General features: G+C 38.7%; 1 pseudogene; it reads left to right on the plus strand.

Moving 5' to 3' along the window:
- Positions 1-24,706: 24,706 nt before the first annotated feature.
- Positions 24,707-25,997, plus strand: LOC148564067 (uncharacterized; annotated as a pseudogene).
- Positions 25,998-27,838: the final 1,841 nt, after the last annotated feature.

Genomic DNA, 27,838 nt, shown 5'->3' on the forward strand with positions numbered 1-27,838 from the left:
CTCAATTCAATCCATAAAACTTACGAAAATCATAAAAAGACATTTTTTGCATTAATATCGGCTTATAACAATTTTTGAAAGTGAATTGAGTTTAAGAAATCATCTCTACCTCATTTGTGACTCAATTACGTAATAAATTGCGTTTCTATTCTTATCTCACAGCAGCAGCATCAATACTGACCATCCCCGCTGCACTCACAGCCTCTAAATGTAACACCTCGTTATTCTAAGCCTTACCTCTAGCTATAAAGCGAAGGATAAAAAAGCATCATAACAGTTCTAAAGCTCATGCAGTAATAAATATAGAAGGAAATAGTAATACTAGAAGCCTGATGAAGGAATAAAAGCTCAAAGTCGCATAAAGCGAAATGAAAAAACGCGAATCGTCGACACACGATAACTAAGTGCGTAGGTACGGACAGAACAAGACATAATACATATATATAACCTTGTAGATAGCTCTAGGATACACATGGTAATAATTAAAGTAAACAGGATATATATAAGTATGATATACAAAAAGAAGGACTAGTTACAGCCTGCGGAGTTTAGGCCGACTAGTCAAACTGCATACAACAGAGTTTTGAAGTTGAAAAAATAACAACAACCTATCTCTCAAAGCTTTTAGAAATAAATCCTCTAAGGCAACAAAGTTATATAAATATAAAGGATGAGAGAATAACTACAACAAAAGTAAAGTAGAATAGAACATAAGAAAGATCATTCTCCGCTCTGTCACCATGTCCTCAAACTCACCGTGGTGGGTTGCGACTTGCATTTGAAAAACAACAACAATATATGATATGAGAACCGGAGTTTCTCAGTATGGTAATAGTGCCCAATATATAAGATGTAAGGTTCCGAGATGTGAAGGCAATCTTAGAATTCACAACAATACCGATATTTAAGCTTAACAAAATAAATAACTTAGACCATAAACCATAAACAGGGTTATCTAAACTTAGGGGATTTTTAACTAATACCAAATTACACCACTGTCCCACAGCCTTCGCCAACCTACCCTCCACGCGATCCCATTGCCACCGCCAACCTAACCTCCTCAGCACCAGATAGTCACAGATAATGCAAGCAAGTAAAACACAAGTAATATACATGTACAACAATTAGAAAAATTAGCAAGTAAGCATATTATGCATTTAGGCAAAATGCAATTAGGCAGAGTAAGAAAAACACATAGAAGATGCACATGATGAATGCCTGTCCTATTGGCTTGTGATATCACTTTTCAGTCCATAAATGCCAACCCGACACATCCTTTCGGATGTCGCCTTTTTTGCCACGTCTGAGGATATAGCACCTGACACGCTTTTGTTCTGAGGATATAGTGTCTAGCACATTATCATTCCGAGCATATAGTGCATGGCACACTCTTGCGGTAGAGACAAAAAACAATAACAACATATGTTTCATCATAAATCATTCTAGGGATATAGTGCCCAACACACTATCATTCCAAGGATATAGTGCCTGCCACACTTTCAACATCCAACAAGTCCATTAACCTCAAATCATCATCAATCACCACCATTTTCTCCTCTCAATCCATTCTCAACTCTCAAGTCTCAACATTCCAAGGATATAGTACCCGGCATACTATCGTTCCAAGCATATAGTGCCTAGTGCATTAACTTTCAATATCCATCAAACTTATCATTCCTTTCCAAGTTCTCAACTTATCATAACCATCATCAACTTTCTATTTCAGCATAATCATTCTCCTTTCTCAAAATCTCCTCAAAGACATACTTCACAATTCAACATACAATAATTTCGTCCACAACCTTCCAAAACCTAAGTCATCGGTTCTAAACTCATACAAAATTTCACTAATTTGATTTACCAGACTATCTCTATCAATCTTAAGGCCTAATTACTAATTTGCAATCTCATACAGTAGATAAAGAAGTTTGGAAGGCTAGAGAACCCTTGAAAAATGAAGAAAAATCATTTTTGAGCAAAATAGAGTCTGTGCGTACGCACACCCCTGCCGTGTGTACACACACGTAGAAAAAGAATGTGTCTGTGTACGTGGCACTTGTTCATGTACGCGAGTGTTCCAACCCGAATGGAATGCTCACATAACGTGTTTTCAGCTGCGTACACATGCTGCAATAAACTTAGAAAAATCTTAAAGCTGCAGAAATCAAATTTTTATACCTAACTTCAAATGATCATAACTTCCTCTACGAAACTCTATTTTTCTCAAACTTTATATCATTTTAAAGCTCTTGAAATCATCTTTATATCACTTTAAAATCATTCAATTTCAATGTCTGAGGCTCAAGTTATGATCCACCAAAGTTTACCAAAAATCAAGTTTTACACAAAAACATCAAAGTTCTCTAGTTTCCAAATTTCAAAACCTAACCAACCCAAAACCTACTCAATTCATCACACAACACTACCACATACTACACTTTATTATTCCTTTGCACTTAAATCAACTCAACCTCCATTTCACTTAATCTTTCCACCATAATTTATCAAAAATCAACAATTTCATAAATCAGGATCCCAACCTTAACAATTTTACATAATTTAACTCTTCATAAGCATCATTCACCACCATTCAATATCATTTACCAACCATAAGATTCAAAACCCAATATCATCATCAACATTTATCACCACACATCATAATCATCAATATCCTTCATTAATTATTATAATCATAAACATCACCAATGCTCATCATATTATCATCATAATTCATATATCACACATTCCAACACTTCATATCATCCTCTTCATCATCAAACATAAATTCAAAAATAATTAATCATACACCAACGTCATTCAATCCTATCTTAAAGTCCACTAGCCTAAGTGTCCAAAAATATTTCATATTATATAAAAAAAATCGAAACCATACCTTGGCCGATTTCCAATATGCTCAAACACCAAAACTTGATTCTAACAAGCTTCCATCAAGCTCCAAACCACCAAAGCCAAACCAAAAGCCACAACCAACTCAAAAAACAAGCTTTATACATACAATATTACCATACATTAATAACTAAATCTCACACTACACCAAATCATAAGAATATAGAGGTTCCTTACCTTATCCAACAGTGATTGGGGTAAAGCCCAAGAATTACTCACTACTAGAGATCACCTAAACAATCAAAATCACAAAACTTACTCAAAAATTAAACCCAAAATTGTGGAAATATTTGGCCTAGAAACTAGAGCTTGAGTTTCAATTTCTTACCAACAATGCCTAGCTAGAAATGACGGACTCAGCGAGAACTTCACATAGCCATAAATGGCTCGTCAATCGGTGCTCCGTAGCTCAAGTTATGGTCACCGGAAGGTAGTTGTGAATAGTAACTAAGCCAAACCCTCTTCCCTCTCTCAACTACACGAGCTCTCCCTCTCTTTGTGTTGAAAGTGGTTGTTTTGCCACTTAAATGGAGCATATATGTTGGACCTTGAGCCCAACTTGGGCTCGGTCTAATCCGTTAGTATTTTTGGCTCGTTTGGCCTAACTTTTGGACAAAACCTTTAAGATTAGAGCCCGATTTTCAATTCTAAATTATTTTATCTTTCCAAAACAACAAATTAAATGTTTAAGATCTTATTTTTTTCAATACATGGTACTGGATAGACTAGAGCCAGTATTGCCGGCTTAAGCACTAGTATGCATTTTTACAAAAAATTTTTGCAAAAGATACATTTTTCACTCAGAAAAATTCATTGAATTCAAATTTCACCTTTATTTTTTAAGAAAAACACTACTATATTTTCGTACCTATTTCAGAAAATCAAAATTATTATTTTATTAAAGCGGTTATTCTGGTTCTTACACTAACACAGCACGCAAGAACCATAGCTCAACCCTATCACATTAACGTCGCGTAAAACTCAATAATCTAAAACAGAGTAGCGACTAAAAGAGTTTTAGAGCAAGAATGATTTACTGTATCAATAAGAAACCAAGAACAGAGTAACCGTAGCTCCAATGGCTAACTTCGATAGCATTTCGCAGCAACCAGAGGCGCAGCCACCACCACGGCAGTAGCTCGAAGGGCAGCGGCCATGGTGACAAAAGCGGATATGGATCTGATGGCGACAGGAGCTCCGGCAGCGTCACAGGTGATTTTTTTCTTCTCTCTCGTGTGACCCACTTCTCCCTCTATACTGCATTGACGAGACGATGCCCAGCATGACGACGGCAACCCTCCATAGCGGTAATGGCACAGTTGGCAGTGCGAATCCCTTCTCCCTCCTTGATGTGATATTTTGGAGGAAAATAAATTTCTCCCAAAACACCCAAAACTTACCGGCAAGTGCACCGGGTCGTATCAAGTAATAAAAACTCACGGGAGTGAGGTCGATCCCACAGGGATTGAAGGATTGAGCAATTTTAGTTTAGTGGTTGATTTAGTCAAGCGAATCAAGATTTGGTTGGTGGTTTTGTGACTTGCAGAATTAAATTGCATTGAAGTAAAGAGAACAAGAAATAAATTGCTGAAACTTAAAGAACAAGAAATTAAATGGCAGAAACTTAAAGTGCAAGAAATGTAAATTACAGAATCTTAAAGTGCAAGGAATGTAAATTGCTTGAAATGTAAAGGGGATTGGGATGTGGATTTGCAGAAATTAAACAAGGAAAAGTTAAATTGCATCAAACAGAAGAGTAAAAGGGAATTGGGATTGAACCGGATATGAAGCAGAAAAGTAAATGAACATAAGAACGCAAGAAACAGAATGTAAATTGGAGATTTGGATCTCAGGACCCAGAGACTAGAAAACCAAGTCTAGATCTCAATGCCTTCCTAGATCCAACAAGAACAATTGCAAAGAAAATGTAAATTGCAAAGAAAAGAGATGAAGAACAATGAACCGGAAATGAAATTCAATCAACAGTAAAGAAACAGAGAGATCCAAGATTGAGATTGAAACAGAATTTCTTCAATTCTCCAATCCAAGATCCAAGACAAGTGTAAAATGAAATTGAAAGCAATGAAAGCAAAGAAATTAAAGTTCACTCAGTAACAAAAGCTCTCCAAAAACTCTTATGAAAATTCCAAAAGGAAAGCTCCCTTAATAACTTGAATTCTATCCTATTTATACACTTTCCAAAATGATCTTCAAGCCTTGAGTTGGGCCTTTGTTCTTGGTGAAATTGGGTTGAAAGAGGCCTTGGTTGATTGCTCTTGAAGTTTGAAGAAGAACCGAAGTGAACCAATTGAACCGGTTTTGAAGTTAGCCAAAGTTGGTCCCAACGTTAGGGCCAAAGTTAGGGGTCTAACTTTGACCCCAACTTTTCATAGCAGCAAGCATGATTTCCTGGTTTGGACGTTGGTGCCAACGTTAGGGGTCTAACTTTGACCCTAACGTTGGCCTTGCTTAGTGCTAGTGGCGCCAACGTTAGCCTCCAAGTTAGGGGGCTGACGTTGGCGCAAACGTTGGTGCCCCTCCCTTTGTGCTTCATGTGCCAACGTTAGCCTCCAAGTTAGGGGGCTAACGTTGGCGCAAACGTTGGCCTTCTCCCACTTAATAACTCATGTGCCAACGTTAGCCTCCAAGTTAGGGGGCTAACGTTGGCGCAAACGTTGGCTTGCCCAGGGATGAATTTCAAGTTCCAACGTTAGCCTCCAAGTTAGGGGGCTAACGTTGGAGCTAACGTTGGCCTCTTCCTTGCAATGTCATGTGCCAACGTTAGCCTCCAAGTTAGGGGGCTAACGTTGGCTCAAACGTGGGGAGCCCAGGGAGTACTTCATGCCCAACGTTAGCCTCCAAGTTAGGGGGCTAACGTTGGGGCTAACTTCATGCCTCCAAGATCAACTTCCATTCTTCACTTCTAGCCATTCCTCTTTGCTTCAACCTTTCTCCAAGCTTTCTTCACCTATCATTAATCAACCAAACTAATCAAAGCTATGCTCAAAATCATGAGATATTCATTCTTTCATAGTATGCAACAAATATAGCACAAAACCTCATGAAATGGCATGAATTCACATATGGTTGGTTCAATCAAGGGAAACATAAAAATCTACTCAATTAGCTTGCTTGTAGCTCAAGAAAGTGCATAATTCTAATGAAAACTAAAGAAAAAGACTAGCTAAAATAGGCTAGGATGACTTGTCATCACAACACCAAACTTAAAGCTTGCTTGTCCCCAAGCAAGAAATGAATTATTAAGAAGAAAGAATGAAATGGAAGAGGAAGTTCATAATAGCAGAGTATTATTGATAGTTCATGGGGTTTTATGTGGATATGCAAATACTCACTTCTTATTGACTCCTAGGCCTAGAAAGTCTCCTTCAAGCTTCAAGTGGCATACTGCTATGACCTTTCATTATTCCTTTATCCTTGGTTATTACTTTGTTCATAAGCTTTATTTGAGTGTCATGTGTAGCAAGTTCATTTTCTTTTCTTTATACTTGACACATTATTCACCATAGACACTTGGCTTACATTCCTTCTTAAAACATTGATGCCCAGCACCTCTTTGGGCTACTAAATGTCTTGTAGTTAGGTTGCTCTTGATAGTGGACTTTCAGCTGATGATCCCGGGTTAGTTAACCCAAGTCACCAAGTGTTGAGGCACTCCTAAGAGCTTACTAATCCAAGCAGATCCTAGTACAAAGACATCACAGGCATATATTTTAAGGTTCAAGCTATTGGTGTCCAGCTTTGCTTCTTTTAGTTTTTCTTTTGTTTTGCCACTTTTTGGCTTTCTTTGTTCTTTCCTTCTTTTTGTTTTTCTTTCTAACCAAGTAATTTTAATTTAAGTGAGATTCATAGACAGTAGCCACTCTTTACTTAAAAGGAGATATCCTAGCTCTTTATTCACTAAAAGTGAGCTATTATACAATCACACACATACCACCACTTACTTTTATTCCACTTCTAACTAACAGAGACCATTTCACTTCACATTCAAACTGTTCTTTTATTGAATTTAAAGATGCAGGGGACAACACATGCTTTTTGTCAAGTGAAAATAACATACAAGTACACACATAAACTAGCCTATTTATTTTAAAAGAAATACACACAATGCAAAGATTTTAAAACGGATTATTTAGAAATGCAAAGACACTTTAGAACAGATAGAATGCATGCTTTTTCTTTGAACAAGGAGCAAGTCCACCTTTCATTTGTCATGCCTCTTCTTCCTCCTTTCATACACTTGGCTGCTAGTGTTCCCACCATCCTTGTTTGGTGCTTGTTGATCTTGCCAAAAGCCAGCCCTATTCATAGCCTCTTCCACTCTATCTTCAAGTCTCATAGCCCTGTTCACTTCCATCTCACTTCTCATTTTGAAAAATTCATCAAAAGTTGGGAATGCCGGATCCATGTTGTGCATATGTTCTCCAATATAGTTTAGTTTGATTTGGCTATTGACATTATAATCGGCTTGCACTTCATACCTTGCTTCTTGGAGTGTTGTGAACTCTTTGAAAGCCTTCAAACTTTCAGCTTGCATTTGTTCCAACTTCCCAAAAGATTCATGAGATTGAAAGGCATGTTCTTCTTGCATCGCAAGAAATCTTGACTCGAATTCATTTTGTTTGTTGATTATTCTTAGCTCTCTTTCTTCTTGTGCTTGTTGGTTTTGCAAGTACAGAGAATGGTATTCCTCTTGCCTCTCTTGGATTCTAGTGTACTGTTGAGACAATCTCCCTATTGCTTCTTGCATTTGAGTCATATCCATATTGCCATGTGGGAAAAAGTGTGGCTGCTCCTCCTCCTTTTGTGGCTCTTCTTCCATGTGTGGCTCATCTTCTTCCATTGGTTCTTCTACTTCCCTTCCTCCATGTGGCCTTCGGCCTTGATGTGCTTCAAGGGGCATCATCATCCTTTCAATGGTTATGGGCATGCCTTGGCCTAACCACATTGGATTCTCCTCTTCCAATGGGACTTTAGCCTTTGCACACAATTTCCAAATGGTGCTCGGATAGTACAACCAAGATCCGGCCGAATTCTTTTCAGCTATCTTTTGAATGTCTCTTGCAAGGATTTCATGAACTCTTATCTCTCCACCCACCATGATACAATGCAGCATTAAGGCTCTCTCCCTGTTAACTTCTGAGGTGTTCACTGTCCCCAGAATTGATCTTTTCATCAACTCATACCAACCTTTTGCTTCCGGAATGAGGTTACATCTCTTTAGGAACTTGTATTTGTTCTTGTTGTCCCCTTCCCATTCTGAGTTCTCAAAACAAATGTCTCTTGCAATCTCCTCATAATCTTGATCCTCAGTCAATCTTTGTTGGTATCCCGGTTCATCAAAGCGGACTGACTTTAGTTTCAAGACTTTTTTGATTGCCTCCGGGCTAAAGTCTACTTCCACCCCACGCACATAGCTCTTGTACGTTGGGGGTTCACGCATGTCAATCCTTGGGACATTTGCATAGAACTCTCTTATGATGTTCGCATTAACTCGGGTGGTTGGCGATGTAAGTTCCTCCCATCTCCTCTTCCGGATTTTGTTCTTTATTTCTTGACATCCATCATCCGGCAACATGAATGGAATTTCAAGATAGATTTTTTTCTTGTTCATCCATTGAATTTGCATTTGATGAGACCAAGACTTGAACTTCCATTGGTCATATTCATAAGTTTCTTCCTCTACTATTGGATCTTTTCCTTTTCGTCGTTTGGTTCTTGAGGAGGATGCCATGATCACTTGGTTGGTTGAGAGGGAATGTGAAGAATGTTGGAGAGTTTGATATGTGGTTGGAGGAAACAGTGATTCGGACTGAATTTGTTATGACAAGAGATTATGAAGAGAAGTCTAAGTGGTTAGAGTTTAAAGTAGAAGAAAGATTGCACAAGGCTTGTTATGTTGAGGAGTGATTCGGTTATGTGCATGGCTTGAAGGTGGTATGCTTTTAAATGAGCAATGAAGGGCTAGGATGCAATTAGACCTTATGGGAATCAAGGGTGTGCATGTATGGATGAATGAAGACAAAATTTGCTCCTTCCCTTGCCTTTGCCGTGATCATTCTCAAGGAGTGGCAGATTTCTTATTTGAAGCATGTGATAGGATTTTGTCCTTATGCTATGCTTTCCTTTGTCTTGTCCTTTTCTTTGAAGATTCTTTGACTTCCTAGTCACCACAACAAGACAACACACATTAGTCTCATCCAACCGTAGCAAGGGTGTACTTTTTATTAAAACTTTATGAACCATCAATCCTTGTCTCATTTAAACCGTGATACTTCCTTTGGAAGACACCAAACTTGATGTTTGGTAATATATAAAGAAAATGAGTTTCTTCTTCCAATTAGTGAAGTTTAAATGTTCATAAGAATTGTTTTCATCATACTTTCTTTTTCTCTCTTTTTTTTTCATGAAGGATTAATTGTATCCTTGAATTGGTGCATCAAGGTTTGATGAACATAAAACTTGTTTCCTGTCAAAAGGTTTATCACAATTAATGCCTTCATAAAAAAAATTCTATTTATAAGGTTTTGAAAAATAACAAAAGTATGATTATTGATGCATGAATTTCAAATTTTCATGAAGCTGTGTGGACACCAAACTTAGTGTTCGGCCATATGCTCTATCAAAATATTTTAAGCATGTGAAACAAAATCCTTTATGATATTGGTTAAGTGTGCTTGAAGACACACCAAACTTAGCATATGTTTCAAAATAGTGCATGCCATAAATGGACACGTTCATGAAAAGAGAAAAGAATTCATGCATCAAGTGATCATAATTTATTGAATGTAAAATGACAAGAATCTTAAAGCATGGGTTGCCTCCCATGGAGCGCTCTTTTATTGTCACTAGCTTGACATTGAAGCTTTCTTTTATGGTGGTTGGTGCTTGTAGGGCCTCAACTTGTCTCCCCTGACCGTGATCCTCTTCTTTGTTCTCTGGTGTTCAATTTCAGCATGCTCTAATGATAGTATGTTGCTGACAGTGTAGTAATCCTCGGTTTGTTGATTTGCCCCCAACTGTTGATATATCAGTTGCACTTTGTCACCTTTGGAAAGCCCCTCTGTTGGAATCTTTCTATTTTTCCAGCCCCTTTTTGCTTTGTTTCTGCGTTTCATCTTTCCTTTTGTTGATCTTTCTTTTCTGGCCATAGGCTTTCCTTGGGTGCCTCTCTTTTTAGTGGCTAATACTCTACTATCCTCTTTTTGGGCTTTTTCATCAGTCTGCACATTCCTTAGCATTGGGATGTTGCTGTGGCTTTCCTGATCACTCTTCATATAGTCTTTCTCCTCCTTGCTGAATTGTGCCTCTGGTAATACTTTCAGAGTGATGCTCTGGTCATGCATCCTGAGAGTTAGTTCCCCTTCCTCTACGTCTATGATAGCTCTAGCAGTGGCCAAGAATGGCCTTCCCAGTATAACAGAGTCACCATTATCATCATTTGATTCTAGAACCACAAAATCAGCAGGGTAAATAAAACTGTCCACCTTGACTAAAAGATTTTCAATTACACCCCTGGGGTATACCATAGACTTGTCTACCAGCTCCAAAGACATTTGTACTGGTTTGACCTCCTCTATATTCAGCTTTTTCACCAAGGAGGATGGTATTAAGTTAATACTCGCCCCGAGATCGCACATTGCTTTAGTGATGGTTAATTCACCAATGGTGCAAGGCAACAAGAAGCTCCCTGGGTCCTCAAGCTTGGGAGGAAGCCCCTTTTGAATCAAGGCCCTGCATTCCTCAGTAATTCTTATGGTTTCTTTCTCATCCCAGCTTCTTTTCTTGTTGATGAGATCCTTCAGAAACTTGGAATATAGAGGCATTTGTTCAAGTGCTTCAGCCAAGGGAATGTTGATTTCCAGCTTCTTAAAAATCTCAAGGAATTTGTGGAAATGCTTGTCTTTAATCTCTTTGTTGAACCTCTGAGGGTAAGGCAGTGGGGGTGTGATGCTTTTTCCCATTTGCTGCTGCCCCTGAGCTACTTCCTTTGAGCTATGTGGCTGGTTGTTCTTCTCTTTGAGTTTCTCAGTGTCTTTGTTTGGCATCACATCTTGCTCCTTATCCTCATCTGCCTTTGTTTGATTCTCATCCTCTGTTGGTTCTTTGATGTTCTCTGCTTGCTTCCTTGTAGTGTCATTGTTGCTTGTCAACGCTCTTCCACTCCTTAATTGTATTGCCTTGCATTCCTCCTTGGGATTTGGAATTGTGTCACTGGGCAGTGCGTTTGAAGATCTCTCAACAGATACTTGCTTGGAGATTTGCCCCATCTGTCTCTCTAGGCTCTTTATAGAGGCTTCCTGATTCTTGGCTACCATTTCTTGGTATTTCAACATTTTGTCTATCATGGCTTCCAAGTGAGTGATTCTTTGGGCTTCAGGTGATACTTGAGGTGGGTTATGAGATGTGGGTGGTGGATGGTAAGCATTTTGGTTGGTTGGTTGGTTATTAGATTGGTATTGGTTGAGGTTGGGGTAGTTGTTTTGAGGTTTTCTGTAGGGGTTTTGGTTAGTCTGCTGCTGGTTGTGATTTTGGTTGTTTCTTGGATTGTGTTGGTTTGAGTTCCTCTGCCATGGTTGTTGGTTTTGGGTATGGTTATCTCCCCATCTGAGGTTTGGGTGATTCTTCCAGGATGGATTGTATGTATCACCATATACTTCATTTGGTCCTTGGTTGTGCATATACTGAACTTGCTCTTGTTGTTGTTCTTCGTGAGTTTCATCACTCTGTCCCCATGTGGTTGATGGTTGGCTAGTGTTGACTGCTGCAACTTGGAGACTATCAATCCTCTTGGCCATTTGCTCAAATTGTTGTTGAATTTGCTGCTGCATCATCTTGTTTTGAGCTAGGATTGAATCCACTCCTTCTAGCTCCATTACTCCTCTTCTTTGTGATGGTTGGCGGCTTCTTTGATGAGCAAAGAAATATTGGTTGTTGGCCACCATATCCACAAGATTTTGAGCTTCCTCAGCAGTTTTCATTAGTTGTAGTGAACCTCCAGCAGAATGATCTAATGCCTCCTGAGATTTCAATGTCAGGCCTTCATAGAAATTTTGCAGCACGTCCCATTCATTGAACATCTCTGGAGGACACTTTCTGATTAAGGCTTTGTACCTCTCCCATGCTTCATACAAGGATTCGGCATCTAATTGTGTGAATGTCTGCACCTCGGTTTTCAGCCTGATGACTCTTTGGGGTGGATAGAATTTGGCTAGAAATTTAGTCACCAAGTCATCCCAACTAGTGATACTCCCTTGGGGAAAAGTTTCAAGCCATTGTGCAGCCTTATCCCTTAATGAGAACGGGAACAATAGAAGCTTGTAAGTTTCAGGATTCACGCCATTGGATTTGACAGTGTCACAGATCCTTAAGAAGGTAGATAGATGTTGATTTGGATCCTCCAATGGTCCTCCCCCAAATGAGCAATTGTTCTGGACCAATGTGATGAGTTGTGGCTTCAGTTCAAAGTTATTTGCATTGACATTAGGGGTGAGAATGCTACTTCCACAATGTCTAGCATTTGCAAAGGTATAGGAAGCCAATACTCTCCTCTGTTGTGGTTGATTATTGACTCCTCCTTCTGGATTAGATGTATCTCCTTCCATCTCGTGGAATTCTTCATCTGATTCTTCTTCTCCAACAATACTTTTCCCTCTTTCAGCTCTTCTTAACCTCCTGAGAGTTCTTTCGTCTTGTTCATGAAAATTGGGTATGGCTCTTCTTGTACCTGACATACAAGCAGAACATAAGAACACACAAACCAGTTACACTTCAATCTACTGCTAGAATGAAGTTTTAGTTAGCTTAAGCAAAAATTCAAACAGTTAGTGGGTTAATCAAAAATTAAAGAAAAATAAAGAAAAAGTGCTTGATCTAGACCACCACCTCACTTAATCATTGTCAATCTAATCAATCCCCGGCAACGGCGCCAAAAACTTGATGTGATATTTTGGAGGAAAATAAATTTCTCCCAAAACACCCAAAACTTACCGGCAAGTGCACCGGGTCGTATCAAGTAATAAAAACTCACGGGAGTGAGGTCGATCCCACAGGGATTGAAGGATTGAGCAATTTTAGTTTAGTGGTTGATTTAGTCAAGCGAATCAAGATTTGGTTGGTGGTTTTGTGACTTGCAGAATTAAATTGCATTGAAGTAAAGAGAACAAGAAATAAATTGCTGAAACTTAAAGAACAAGAAATTAAATGGCAGAAACTTAAAGTGCAAGAAATGTAAATTGCAGAATCTTAAAGTGCAAGGAATGTAAATTGCTTGAAATGTAAAGGGGATTGGGATGTGGATTTGCAAAAATTAAACAAGGAAAAGTTAAATTGCATCAAACAGAAGAGTAAAAGGGAATTGGGATTGAACCGGATATGAAGCAGAAAAGTAAATGAACATAAGAACGCAAGAAACAGAATGTAAATTGGAGATTTGGATCTCAGGACCCAGAGACTAGGAAACCAAGTCTAGATCTCAATGCCTTCCTAGATCCAACAAGAACAATTGCAAAGAAAATGTAAATTGCAAAGAAAAGAGATGAAGAACAATGAACCGGAAATGAAATTCAATCAACAGTAAAGAAACAGAGAGATCCAAGATTGAGATTGAAACAGAATTTCTTCAATTCTCCAATCCAAGATCCAAGACAAGTGTAAAATGAAATTGAAAGCAATGAAAGCAAAGAAATTAAAGTTCACTCAGTAACAAAAGCTCTCCAAAAACTCTTATGAAAATTCCAAAAGGAAAGCTCCCTTAATAACTTGAATTCTATCCTATTTATACACTTTCCAAAATGATCTTCAAGCCTTGAGTTGGGCCTTTGTTCTTGGTGAAATTGGGTTGAAAGAGGCCTTGGTTGATTGCTCTTGAAGTTTGAAGAAGAACCGAAGTGAACCAATTGAACCGGTTTTGAAGTTAGCCAAAGTTGGTCCCAACGTTAGGGCCAAAGTTAGGGGTCTAACTTTGACCCCAACTTTTCATAGCAGCAAGCATGATTTCCTGGTTTGGACGTTGGTGCCAACGTTAGGGGTCTAACTTTGACCCTAACGTTGGCCTTGCTTAGTGCTAGTGGCGCCAACGTTAGCCTCCAAGTTAGGGGGCTAACGTTGGCGCAAACGTTGGTGCCCCTCCCTTTGTGCTTCATGTGCCAACGTTAGCCTCCAAGTTAGGGGGCTAACGTTGGCGCAAACGTTGGCCTTCTCCCACTTAATAACTCATGTGCCAACGTTAGCCTCCAAGTTAGGGGGCTAACGTTGGCGCAAACGTTGGCTTGCCCAGGGATGAATTTCAAGTTCCAACGTTAGCCTCCAAGTTAGGGGGCTAACGTTGGAGCTAACGTTGGCCTCTTCCTTGCAATGTCATGTGCCAACGTTAGCCTCCAAGTTAGGGGGCTAACGTTGGCTCAAACGTGGGGAGCCCAGGGAGTACTTCATGCCCAACGTTAGCCTCCAAGTTAGGGGGCTAACGTTGGGGCTAACTTCATGCCTCCAAGATCAACTTCCATTCTTCACTTCTAGCCATTCCTCTTTGCTTCAACCTTTCTCCAAGCTTTCTTCACCTATCATTAATCAACCAAACTAATCAAAGCTATGCTCAAAATCATGAGATATTCATTCTTTCATAGTATGCAACAAATATAGCACAAAACCTCATGAAATGGCATGAATTCACATATGGTTGGTTCAATCAAGGGAAACATGAAAATCTACTCAATTAGCTTGCTTGTAGCTCAAGAAAGTGCATAATTCTAATGAAAACTAAAGAAAAAGACTAGCTAAAATAGGCTAGGATGACTTGTCATCACTCCTCGCGTCTCTCTTTGCCCAATCCCTCTGGTGTGTGACGGCGTCTTGTGGATGGATCGGGGCTCCTCAAGTGTGGTAGCTTAACGGGATGGTGGCGGCAGTGGCTTGAACGGCGACGGGATGCAACGATGGCGTGGTAGCGGCACTGGGCAGCTCCCTCCTCTCTTCTCCTCTACTGGCACCCTCTCTTTCTCTCTTCTCCAAATCTACGTGTGTGAGTGGTGGTGTGTTATACGTTAATGTATGTGTGCTGAGGGTTTTGGGTGCTGTATGTGTGTATATTGAGAAGGGGATGGCAGTGGGTGATTGGCGGTGAGGCAGTTTAGGGTTTAGGGTAGGGTTAGTGGGTTCCAATTTGGGAATTTGGGGTTAAAATTAGGGTTTTGATTTGAGAAATTAGGGTTTGGGTAGAGAATTAATTAAAAATCAAATTTAATCCAATTATATTATCTATAAAAATACTATTTAATTATCAACTTAAAATTTATTTTCAAATAAATACTCCAATTTAATAATTAGTGATAATAAAAATTAATTTTCTTTATAATCATAAAATAAAGTTAAAAATCTAATTATTCAACTTAAAGCATATAAAATTCTTATTATTGTGCAATTACTAAAGTTTTAAATCATAAATAAGAAATTGCTTAATTTATATATAAAATCTCTTAAAATATAATCTTAATTAAATAAAATAAATCATAAATAAATTTATTATTAAATTTTTAAAAATTTGAGGTCTTACATCTGGTAGCTAACCTGGACATTGTCTCTGTGTCGTGCTTCCCCAGGAGGAACACAAAGAAGGAAATTTTCAACCTTCCACCATCTCACTAGAAGCAACGCAATCTGGGATATAGTGTCCGCCACACTATCGAGATATATAGTGACCGTCACACTCTTGGGATATAGTACCCATCCACCGCAACAAGAGAGGGAATCCTCAACTTCAACTTGTCTATCCATGAGTGAGAGAAAGCCACCGTCCACAGGACGAACCACCATCCCCACAACATCAATAATGCAAGTGGGACAAAACCCACATTTTTGCTAATTCAGTTATCATATGTCAGTCACAATCACAATCATAGTCGCTAGTATATATATATTTTATTTATAGTTTTTATCATATGCCTCATATAAGCCTTCACTTTTTGACATAAGCCTCTAATCAAATTTTACTAAACCGTAATCATAATCTCAACCAATCTTAGCCTCATTCGTCTATCAATTGATCAATGTTATTATCTTGTAAGCGGAACTAAACCACCGTTCTCACTGTGGACGAAAGGAACCACCATCCCTAAAAATTTTTATCCAGTTACCGAAGTTTTTGTCTGGAAATTAATCAATTCAATTAATTATATTTACCCACACTCTTTTCAAAGCTTAAAATTTGGTTACTGGATGTCATACGGAGGTTAGAGGTGGTTACAAGCTTGTCGGGAAGGCTAAACAGTCAAAAAATAGCATTTCAAGAAATTAGGATGTGTGCACACTCACAATTCTGTGCGCATGCAAAGACACATAGAGCTAGAATTTTCCTCTGTCTTGTGTGTGGGCATGACCCTTTGCGCACGCACATAGTGCAAATTCTGCAATTTTGTAGAATTTTCAACAGCGACATCCGAACTTCAAAAACTCATAACTTTTGGTACAAAAATTGTTTTCTCTCCATTCTTTGACGGTTTTAAAATACACATCCCTAATTTTAATTCAAGATCAATTTCTCTCAATTCCAAGCTTCGAACGCCAAATTATGCCTCGTCAAAGTTGGCCAAAATTTCTATTTTACCCAAAATTCTGCATAATTCAGTTTTTTACCATTTTCCAAATCCTTATCTTTTAACACTCATATCAATCAAAGCTCATACATTATTAACACTCCATCCATTCATCAAATACTCCATTCTTCACCAAATATAAGTCTCTACTATAAAAACTATATCGTTTCTCACTAAAAACCATAACCTACAATTTAATCAATCAAACCAATTTCATACCTTAACAACACATCACAACATATCATTACTACTAAACTTACCAACACTTACCCAATTACAGCCTCTGGTCCAATTTTCATTCAATAGCCATTAACCAATCAAATTCACACATTTCAACAGTCATTCTCATCCAAAACTCAAAACCAACAAAATTCTCATCAATATCTCAACTTTACCTCCTCCTTAATCCCTTCTTCATATAACTCCCAAACAAACATAAATCAACAACCTAATTTTATATTTTATTAACAAAAATCCAATCTCATCAATATACCATAATAATTTAACACATACCAAAGCACATAATTTAATCAATCAAGGCCTCCATCCATAAACTCACTCAATAATTAACAATCATTCGACATAAATATTCACACTAAGCCATTACTATCAACAATAATTCATCCAAATCTTAAGGTCTTCTAGCCTAAGTTTTCACATAGCATTATATGGTGTTTACTCGAAACCAAAAATCGTACTTTCATTGACGGTGGTTTCCAACCTCTTGATCCTTCCCTTTCAGTCAACCCAAACCTCCACCAAGTCCTCACCAATCAATCCACGCAATCAACCCGCTCCAAAATCAATCCAAGCAATCTATTTCACTCCAAATTCAAGCTTCAAGTACTCTATTCAACCTAACTATATCAAATTTTTAATGGTTTACACTAGGATTTTCACATAAAATTGAGAAAAATGGAAGGATTGAGTTTTCTTACCTTGCTCTTCATGATCATGGGTCAAAACCTTGCTAGAAATTGTGCTTGAGCTTCTCTTAAAGCATCAAATTACAATTTTCAATACCTCACATTACCAAAACATGAATTCAGTAGAAAAAACAAATATGGGGCAGAGTTCTTGCGAGTCCTCACTACAAAGTTAGATAGAATCGAAGAGGATGATAAGATGAATGCGTGACCGAAAATGGGTCGTCGATCGGATCGGAGCTCCGGTATGTGAAAAAAGTGGATTTGAGTGTGTATGTGAATAGTGTTAGGGTTTCTCTTCCTTCTCTTCTCTCAAGTCTCGGGCTCTCTCCCTCTTTTTGGTGAAATGAATGAAATTTTGGAGAAAAGAGGGTGTGAGCCACGTTTTTATCCAAATGGGTGAGGGATATTTTTGTCCTTTCGCCCATTGGCCCCACCTAAGGGCAAAATTTTATAAATTGTAAATATTTTTCTGGTTATTTTTACACTTTTATTTTTCTCATACGCAGTACTGGACAGACTTAAGTCTGTACAGTTAATTATAACGTTGGTACGTATTTTTACACAAATAATTTTATTTTTGCGCTTTAGTTAATTTTCTGAGTTTGATTTTTATCTGTAAATTTTTAACCCTGTCCAAAAAGTTTTAAAATTCCCTTAACTCACTCTTAATCAATCAATTAATTAATTTTCTAATTAATATTTTTACGAGTCTTACAACAATGACACCCACGGTCTGTCTACGCCAGCGACGACATTGCCTTCTACCGGAAGAGAAGAGTTCGGCAATGGGATGGTGGTTGGGTTAGTTTGAATTTTTCACAGTGAGAGAGAGAAAGAGACGGGGGTAGGAACTGGGTAATTCTGATTTTTCATTTTATATATGTACTAAACAGAAAAAAAATTTGATCGATTCTGACAGTTCATCAGATAATTACTAGTTCAGCCAATTTTTAATTCAGTTTTTTATAAGACAGTTTTCTGTGTCAATCAAATCGGATAGATAACTAATTTCTAGTTAATTTGGTTGAACTGGTCGGTCCAATTTGGTTTTTAGAATATTGAATTTTATGATATATATTGATGTAGTACAAGACCTAAAATAAAATAAAACTAAAACTAAGTATTAGAATGCTTTAAAATTTGTGATTGTGATTAATAGAAAAGGAAAAAAAGACGCCACAAAGGCATTCAAAGAACAACTCATGTTCTTCGCATACACCTTCAAACCATAAGAGAACATCTTTCTCTCTCAACATCCCAAATAGGACCTTGTCGAGGAAGATGGATAGTTAAAAAGGATAGAGGAGTTTGCCCCTAAATAGGGCCGCTTATGAATCCATAAACAAGGTGTCAAAGAAACAAGATATGCAGAGGTGGAGTCCGTGCAAGTTCAAAACTCAAAATTAGTGTCAATGATTGAAGATACAACATGCCTCACGCAGAATCCAAGTTTGATGCTTTCTAAACTATAGAGAGTGCTTTAGGAGTACTAAAGGGAATATTGAAGCTTCAAGGTGTAATTCACGATCTAGTAGTAAGGTGCTGATAAACCCAAGTTTTAGAGTTTATCTTGTGCCTAATTTAGTATATTTTTTTCCATTATTCTCACACTTATGCATATAATTCGCATGTTTTACATTTTCCTTCCTAATTCTATTCTTTGATTGAAAACATGCTTCTTTGGCCTTAAATTTGTTAATTTTAATCTCCTCTTATTACCATTCGATGCCGTGATATGTTTGCTGAGTCTTTTCAAGGTTTATAGGGCAAGAATGACTTAGAGGACGGAAAGGAAGCATGCAAAAGTGGAAGGAACGCAAGAAAATGATGTTTTGAGAAGCTGGCAGCGACGCGTACGCATGGGCAACGCGTACGTGTGACCAGCGCAGCAGACAAGCGACGCATACGCGTGACATGACGCGTATGCATGACAAGGATTTTTTGCCAAGCGACGTATACGCGTGGACGACGCGTATGCGTGACAAAGCGTCACGTGCTGCATTACATAGAAGACGCTGGGGGCAATTTCTGGGCTATTTTTGGCCCAGTTCCAAGCTCGAAAACATAAAATAGAGGCTGTAGAGTGGGGGAATCATGGATACACAATTCATTATTCACACATTAGGTTTGAGATGTAGTTTTCTAGAGAGAGAGGCTCTCTCCTCTCTCTAGGTTTTAGGTTTTAATTCTATTTCTTCTTCAATTTAGATTTCCATATTGGTTTATTTTAGTTTCTATTCTACATTCTACCATTCTAGCACTTTAGTTTATCTTGTTGATTTATTTATTTTCCACTTTTGTTTATGCACCCTTGATGTTAGATTCAATTTTCATATTAATGCAATTTGTGTTTTCCATATTTATGATTGCTTTCTTCAATTTGCGTTATTGATGCTTGCAATTGGTTGTTTAGATTTTATTATCTCTTAATAATTTTCTATGTTTTTATGTTGTGCCTACCAATTGTTTGGTAAAATGCTTGGTTGGATTTTAAATTAGCTTTTTATGTTCTTAGCTTAGATTGAGTAATTAGAGACTCTTGAATTCTCAAAGTCTCTTATTGGTTGATGATTGAAACTTGCTAGTTAGCTTGAGCTTCACTAACTCTAATCTTTGATTAGGACTTGTGAACTCAAGTTGAATTGCTCACTTGACTTACCTTTAATTGTTAGAGGTTAACTAAGTGAGAGCAAAAGGCAATTACCACCACAAGTGACTATGATAATGGGGATAGGAATTCTAATTCTCAATCCTTGCTAGGACTTCTCTTAATTATTAGTTTATTTTCTTGTTATTTACATTCCTTGTTCAACATTTCAAAACCCAAAAAGATACAATCTCATAACCAATTATAAGTACATTTCCCTGCAATTCCTTAAGAGATGACCCGAGGTTTAATACTTCGGTTAATTTTATTAGGTTTGCTTAAGTGACAAACAAATTAAATTTGATTGAGGTTTAATTGTCGGTTTAGATCTATGCTTACAACATGATTATTTTTTGTGAAAATCTTTACCGACAATTTTTTCTCCATCAATTTTTGGCGTCCTTGCCGGGGAATTGCAAACGTGTGCCTTATTACTGGTTATTGTATATATTTGCTTTTTGCTTGTTTGTTAGTTTTAGGACTTTGTTGCTTATTTTTATTAGTTTTTGTTTTTATTTGCTACTATGAATTCTCACCCTTTTGGCTATGAGTTTGGTTACAATTATGTTGTAGGAAGTGGAGATTACTATGAAAACTTGCATCAAGGATGGGATAATCAAAGATGGGAGGAGCCTCAAGAATTTGATCAACCCTCTTGGCAACAACCTCCACCAACATACTATGAACAAGAACCACTCTTTGATGCGTACCAAGATAATAGCTGTGGTAGACCCCCTTGTAGTTACCAACAAGCCCCACCATATGCCTATGAACCCCCTCCTCAACATAGCTTTGAACCACTATACTCAGAAGCCCCCTACTACCAAACACCCTCATATGATCCTGATCTTTATCCGCCATACCAACCACCTTATGAGCCATATGAGCCATACATAGAACCACCCCAATTCCAACCCAACTACTCCCAAGAACCAGCACCTCCATATACACCTTGTCCATATCCATCAACCCAAGAGCCATATGATCCTAATCATGTTATCCAAGTGGAAGAAGATTCAAGGGATCGTCTCAAGAAAACACTGGATCAACTTCAAGAAACATTCATCAAATGGAGTGAGTGGAAAGCTGGAAAGCACACGAAGCTCTCATGGCTAACATATCTCAACTTGAGAACAAGGGATTGAAGTGTGTTGTGCAACAAGTGGAAAAGATGGAGAGTGTTAAACCGCCATATCCTTATCATGATGAACCACCCTCTTATCGTGAACTTTTCCCCCCAAGCAATGAACCCTCATATCTAGCCCAATCTCCAATGAATGATACTCTAAGTGTTCTTCTTCAAGAGCAAAGAGAAATGCAAAGGACGACACAAGAGTTCATAGTTACCTTGACCGAGGTAGTAGGTAATTTAGCCTCTCTGCGCTTTGACACTCAAAGTACTCCCATGGCTACATGTGGAGAATCAATAGAAGAGAGTAGCCTGAAGGAGACACTAGAAACTCCGGTGGACAATGAAGAACGTGACTTTGTATTGGAACAAGTGGAGGAAGTCGTAATAGTTGAAGAAGAGGAAGTGGTTGAAGACTTAGGAGATGCCAAACCTCCATAGGAATCTAGAGTTGTAGAGTATTCCTCCAAGAAGCTTGAAATTGATGTTAAGGAGGCTAGTGCACAACCTCCATGGCATATTCCCTATGAAAAATTGGATGGAATAGATCAAGAAGCAAGTTCCCTTAGTGATGATGATCATGAATCAAGTCTTCCTAGTGATGAATCTACATCCGCAAATGAACTCCTTGGGTATGAAGAACCTTCTCTGAGTGAGTTTGAGAATGATGTGGAAATGGAAGTCCTTCGAAAAGGATGGACGGGAGTTGAGTATGCTTTGTCAAGAGCATTGGAGACTTCTCTACCTAGGTCGCCATCTACTCCTTCACTTGAGTGGGTAAAACTTATCTCTATTGGCTTTAATATCCCACTTGAGTATAGTATTCTTAAAACTGATGGCCAACTTAGGAATCTTTGTGGAATTAAGCATAAGAGAAGGACGTATAGTGGTTGGAGTTACAAATCAAGGCTCATCAAGGTTGATATTTCAAGAGCTAGATGCAAGGGTGGGACTAGTGAACATTTGGTTGGATCTAAGAGAAGAGTTTGGTATTGCATTGAGAGTTTGGACTGCTTACCACCCGGTTAGAACAATGATGATCAACTTACAAACGGGTGTAGAAATAAGATTTGGGATCCCGGCATACAAGAGGATCAACTTTGGGAGCTCAAAGCTTGTGAAGAACTTCGTCAAGGCTTGGTGAATTCATTCAAAAATGTCGAAGCTTATTGGAAGTCCAAGCGTTGGCCGAAGTTTCAAGATGAGTTCAAGCACAAGCCACCAAGACAAGGAACTCACCAAATATCCAACTTAAGGAATTTAACTAAAAGTGCTAGGTGGGAGACACCCCACCATGGTAAACTCTTCCAATTTTATCTTTTATTTATGTTGATAATAAATTGAATTTTTATTTTTAGTTAGAATTATTTAGTTTAAGTCGTGGTTTTACTGGTTTAATAATATTTGGATTTATTTTGGTATCTTGTTATATATATAAAAAAAAGATGCAACCCATACGTACGCGTGGGCGACGCGTGGGCGTCGATACCAATTTTGCTCTCCCATCTAACGAACAGAGAGTTGTGATAGAATCATGTGGCTGGTGTGCTAGAGGCACAATTCAACCCACGCGTGCACGTGGCTGACGCGTATGCGTTGTATTCATTTCTGGCCTTCCACGCGTGGGTGTGACAGACACGTACGCGTCATATCAAAGTTAACCCCAATGCAAAGTTAGAGAGAGTTGCGCTAAAACGGCGGTGGAATTGTGCGTTTCGCACAAATTCGCCCGATGCGTTTGATTTCTCTCCACCTACGTGCATGCGTCGGTGACGTGTACGTATGGATTCAAACTCACTAACACCCCCAGACGTGCAAGCCCTAGCCATTCGCGCCCTTGTCCCTCAACGTTCCATTTTCTCTTCTTTTCCCTCTAGTACCCAACCCACCATAGCCACCATCCTTGAGCTTCTGCTTCTCGCCACCACCGAACACCACTCCGGTGACCACACCGCCGCCGATCGTTCTCTCTTCCCCTCTTCTCTTCTCATTTTTCCTCCTCTCCCTTTTTCCTACTCTTCTCAGCCGTTCACCCTTGTCACTATACCAGCCGCTGCAGCCACCCATTGCCACCGGCGCTCAACAGCTCACCACCGCCAACCATTTCCTTCCCTCTCAGCCATTTTTCTTCTCGTCGCTGCACCCAGGACAGAATCTGGTACTTCTCTGCTCTGCACTGTCATCCCTCTGAGTTCTGCGTTCTTCATAGTGCCTCAGTCCCACTGTGTCACCGCCTCTGGGCCGGTATTACTTTGCTCCACTCTTCATTTCCCTTCCTCTATCACTTTTGCTTTTGCTTCTCCCAGGTTCCCCTGTCTCTATTCTCTATATTTCTTTTCTTATTTTTATTATCATGTTTAAGTAATTTAGTTAGGTTAGTTTAATTTCTGTTAGAATTGTGGGTCATGCTGCTGTTTGGAACTGTTACTGCTTCATTGATTTGCTCTGTGCTACACTAGCTTAATTGATGCTGCTGCTTTAATGTATGTGTTAACAAATTGTTTGCTCATTGCAACTCTTTGTGCTTGTCATGCATTGATGCTCAGTACATTGTGGATTATGTGTGCTGCTGTTCAAAATGAAGATCACTACTGCTGTATTTTATTTCTTGCTCCAATCTGAACTTAATCACTCGATTTAGGATGCCTAATTGTCTGAATTCTTGTTGAATACTTATGATTGGTTGATAAATTCAAAGAAATGAATGCTGCCCGGTTATAAATTCTTGCTTTTTCTTTTTGGTGGCTGGTTTTAAAACAAACAATTCCTGCTGCTGAGTCGTTATTTCAAATTGAACTTCATTCTTGGATTGAGCTATGTGTAATTGTTAAACTTTTATCACTTGTAATTGACTACTGAATTCAATAAAGAAATGCTGCCTGTATCTACTGCTTTTGTGCATTGTTGCTGATTTGGTGCTGTGTTTCAAGTCATTATTTTTGTTCATTCTCAATGAAGGAATGCTGCTATGTTGTTTTGAGCTGTTTTGTTTTGCTTAATGTTATCTGAATCATATGGAATTACTGCTCGCTGTATCTGTTTGAATTCCTCTAAATTCATATGACTTGTTGTTTACTGCTGTTTTAATCTGGGAACGCTCAAATTATTACCGGAATGCTGTCGAATTTTTCTAAAATCTTTATGCTATTAATTTCCAATTGTGAACTGAATTTGGCAAATTTTGACTTTATTCCTACTTGATTACTACCAAATTCAATTCATGAATTGGTCGGCTAGCATTTCCACCCCTTCTTTGCTTTCCTTTATCTGAACTACTTGTTTGATGGTAACAAGGAACTATATGACGAAATTCTGTGTCAAATAGAACCTTGATTGACCAAGTGATTTTGAACCTCTTTTCTGTTCTTAATTTTGTTTCAAGTTAGGTCAATACCCTTTTGTTTCTGGCTTTCTGTCTGCTTGCTTACCTTCTTTTCTTCCCTCTGTTTTATTTAATATTTTATATCCTATAATTTCTATTTTCAGGATGTCTGACAGAGGGAAAGGCAAAGCCAAGGTCACCTCAAGTAAGAGGAAAAGGTTGCAGCCATCCACTGAACCAGTGACCTCAGGCTTATCTGAGCGGAAGCTTAATGAGAAGGATAAGGCTGACCAAGCTACGCCTTCTAACAACCCATATAAGTTTGCCAACCTATACTGTGAGCTCAGATTTGAGCACTTTGATAAGCGGAACCTCATTGTGGAAAAGAGACTAGCTGTACCCTCCGATCTGAAGCAGTATACTGAGCGTCGGATTGCAGAGAGGGGTTGGATATTTCTGGACAAAGAGCTAGTGCGAGTGAACGAGTCTTGGATCCGGGAATTCTATTGCAATTACTACCGAGTGACCCTTGATGCTGTTCATCTCAGAGACATGGAGATTCTGATTATAGAGGAGGCTATTGAGGACATCCTCTACTTTCAGCCTAAGATCAGTGATAAGGATGCTTTCCATCAGGCGGAGAAGGATATTAAATGCATGACTTTTGATTGGGACGTAGTACATCATACGGTTGCCCTTCCTGATACCCCTTGGGAGCAAGATCCAAGAAAGAGACTCCGAGAGGCATTAAGTTCGATTATCTGACAAAGGAGGCCAAGCTATGGCAGCAGATTCTATGTACCTATGTCATGCCCAGTACTCATGCTACTGAGGTCCCGACTGATATGATAGTTCTGATTTGGTGTGTCTTAGAGGAAAAGGAGATGTACCTTCCACGCCTCATCAGGAGATACATGTACCGGGCCAATATCAGAGGCAACCTACCATTCCCTTGTTTGGTCACACAGCTAGCTCACCGGGCTGAGGTACCCTGAGAGCAGGGCAATGAGGCACCAGCCGCTCATGGTAAGAAGAAGGTTATCCTTTGGGGTGACTGGTTTAGTGACCGCCCAGTAGCCCAGCGCAGAGACCGAGTAGCCATAGCAGCAGTTACTGAGCCGACTACTTCTTCAGCCGTAGCAGGACCATCTGCACCATCTCGATCAGCACCTTCATCTACATCATAGTCGGTCTACCGTCTTGTGCAGTGCTTTTTGAGCGCCTTGATAAGATGGAGCGCCGCAATCAGCGATGCTATGAGCAGTCTGAGCGTCACAACAAGTGACGCTATGCACATCTGAAGCTGATTATGACTTCGGGGCGTACTGACATCCCCTCTGAGCCTGACACACCCTCGAAGCACTCTGAGGAGGATGAAAACAAGCAGGAGGAGGCCCAGCAGGAGGAGACTCAGCTTGAGCATCCTACAGAGCCACAAGCACCTGCACAGCCATAGCCGACAAAGCCAAAGGCACATCCTTCGACAGGCGACGATAAAGATGCAGTGGGCGATGATCCTTCTCACCCGGCTTCATTGAGAGCATCGAGGATGATGCTATGATTTAAGTGTGGGGAGGTCGCCTTCATCGGTAGAGTTATATTTTGGTGAACCATTTAGACAATTTTGCTTTTATTTTTTGTTTATTCTTTTTAGTACTTGCACATTTTTACTTTATTGTACTTTTGTTTATTTTTACTTTGTGCATTTTGCACTTTGGGCTTGTATATATCTTATATATTTAGCTTGAATTGCACTTTTAGTTTATTAGTTGTGATGTGAAAAAATATAGATTATTGAACTTAGTTTACCCTTTTGCATATGAGAAATTGATTTGATTGAAAATGGGGAGTGAACTAAAAATTTTTAACTTTTCACAATCACAGCATTTCGTTTAGTATATATATAATATAAGAAATGTTGGTCAAATTGATGAAATTTTCAAGGAATGTATCTTTTTCTTAAAAAGGGCACTTAAGATTCACATTGAATTGAGTTAAAACTTTTTGAAACTTGCATGATATATATGTATAGTTTGGAATATGGTTTTTGAGCTAAGAACACACAACCCGTTAGTTTTTGAGCTTAATTGCATGGTTACATTATTTAACCATGATTTTTATTCTTTTGTGTTTTCTTCTCTATGAATGCAATCTGTAGTTTGTTCCATTCTATATGTCCATTATTTAGTGTATATTTATGCATTTAGGTGATTGAGGCCATCATTTGATTATAGCTCACTTGTCCCAAATAGCCTACCATTTTATTTACCTTTGTTTGCCACTTTGAGCCTTTTTAACCCCCATTTGTTCTTTATATTACCGCATCACTAGTCTTAAGCGGAAAAACAATTAATTTCTGATGAATGGATAATTTATACCCTTTTTGGCATTGTTTTTACATAGTTTTTAGTATGTTTTAGTTAGTTTTTATTATATTTTTATTATTTTTTATTCAAAAATCACATTTCTAGACTTTACTATGAGTTTGTGTATTTTTCTGTGATTTCAGGTATTTTTTGGCTAAAATTGAGGGACCTGAGCAAAAATCTGATTCAGAGGTTGAAAAAAGACTACGGATGCTGTTGGATTCTGACCCTCCTGAACTCGAAGTAGATTTTCTGGAGCTACAGAAGCCCAACTGGTGCGATCTGAATTGCGTTCGAAAGTAGACATTCTGGGATTTCTAGCAATATATAATAGTCCATACTTTGCCCGAGATTTGATGGCCCAAACTGGCGTTCAAAGACAGCCTAAAACATCTTGGCGTAAAACGCCCAAACTGGCACCAGAATTGGAGTTAAACACCCAAACTGGCACCAAAGCTGGTGTTTAACTCCAAAAACAGTCTATGCATGTGTAAAGCTCAATGCTCAGCCCAAGCACACACCAAATGGGCCCCGGAAGTGGATTTTGCACTATCTGCACTTAGTTACTTATTTTCTGTAAACCTAAGTTACTAGTTTAGTATAAATAGCACTTTTTACTATTGTATTCATATCTCTGGACGTTTAGTCCTTAGACCGTTGTTCACGTTTGGGGGCTGGCCTCACGCCCATGCCTAGACCTTTTTCACTTATGTATTTTCTACGGTGGAGTTTCTACACCCCATAGATTAAGGTGTGGAGCTCTGCTGTTCTTCATGAATTAATGCAAGTACTATTATTTTTCTATTCAATTCACGCCTACTTCTTCTCCAAGATATACTCTCGTACTTAATTCAGTTAAGTCAGAATAAAGGGGTGACCCATGACAATCACCCAATCTTCGTTACTCGCTTAGCCAAGATCCGCGTGCCTG

This window comes from Arachis ipaensis, chromosome B5, assembly GCF_059453495.1.
Source record: "Arachis ipaensis isolate K30076 ecotype BB chromosome B5, ASM5945349v1, whole genome shotgun sequence".
NCBI lineage: Eukaryota > Viridiplantae > Streptophyta > Magnoliopsida > Fabales > Fabaceae > Arachis > Arachis ipaensis.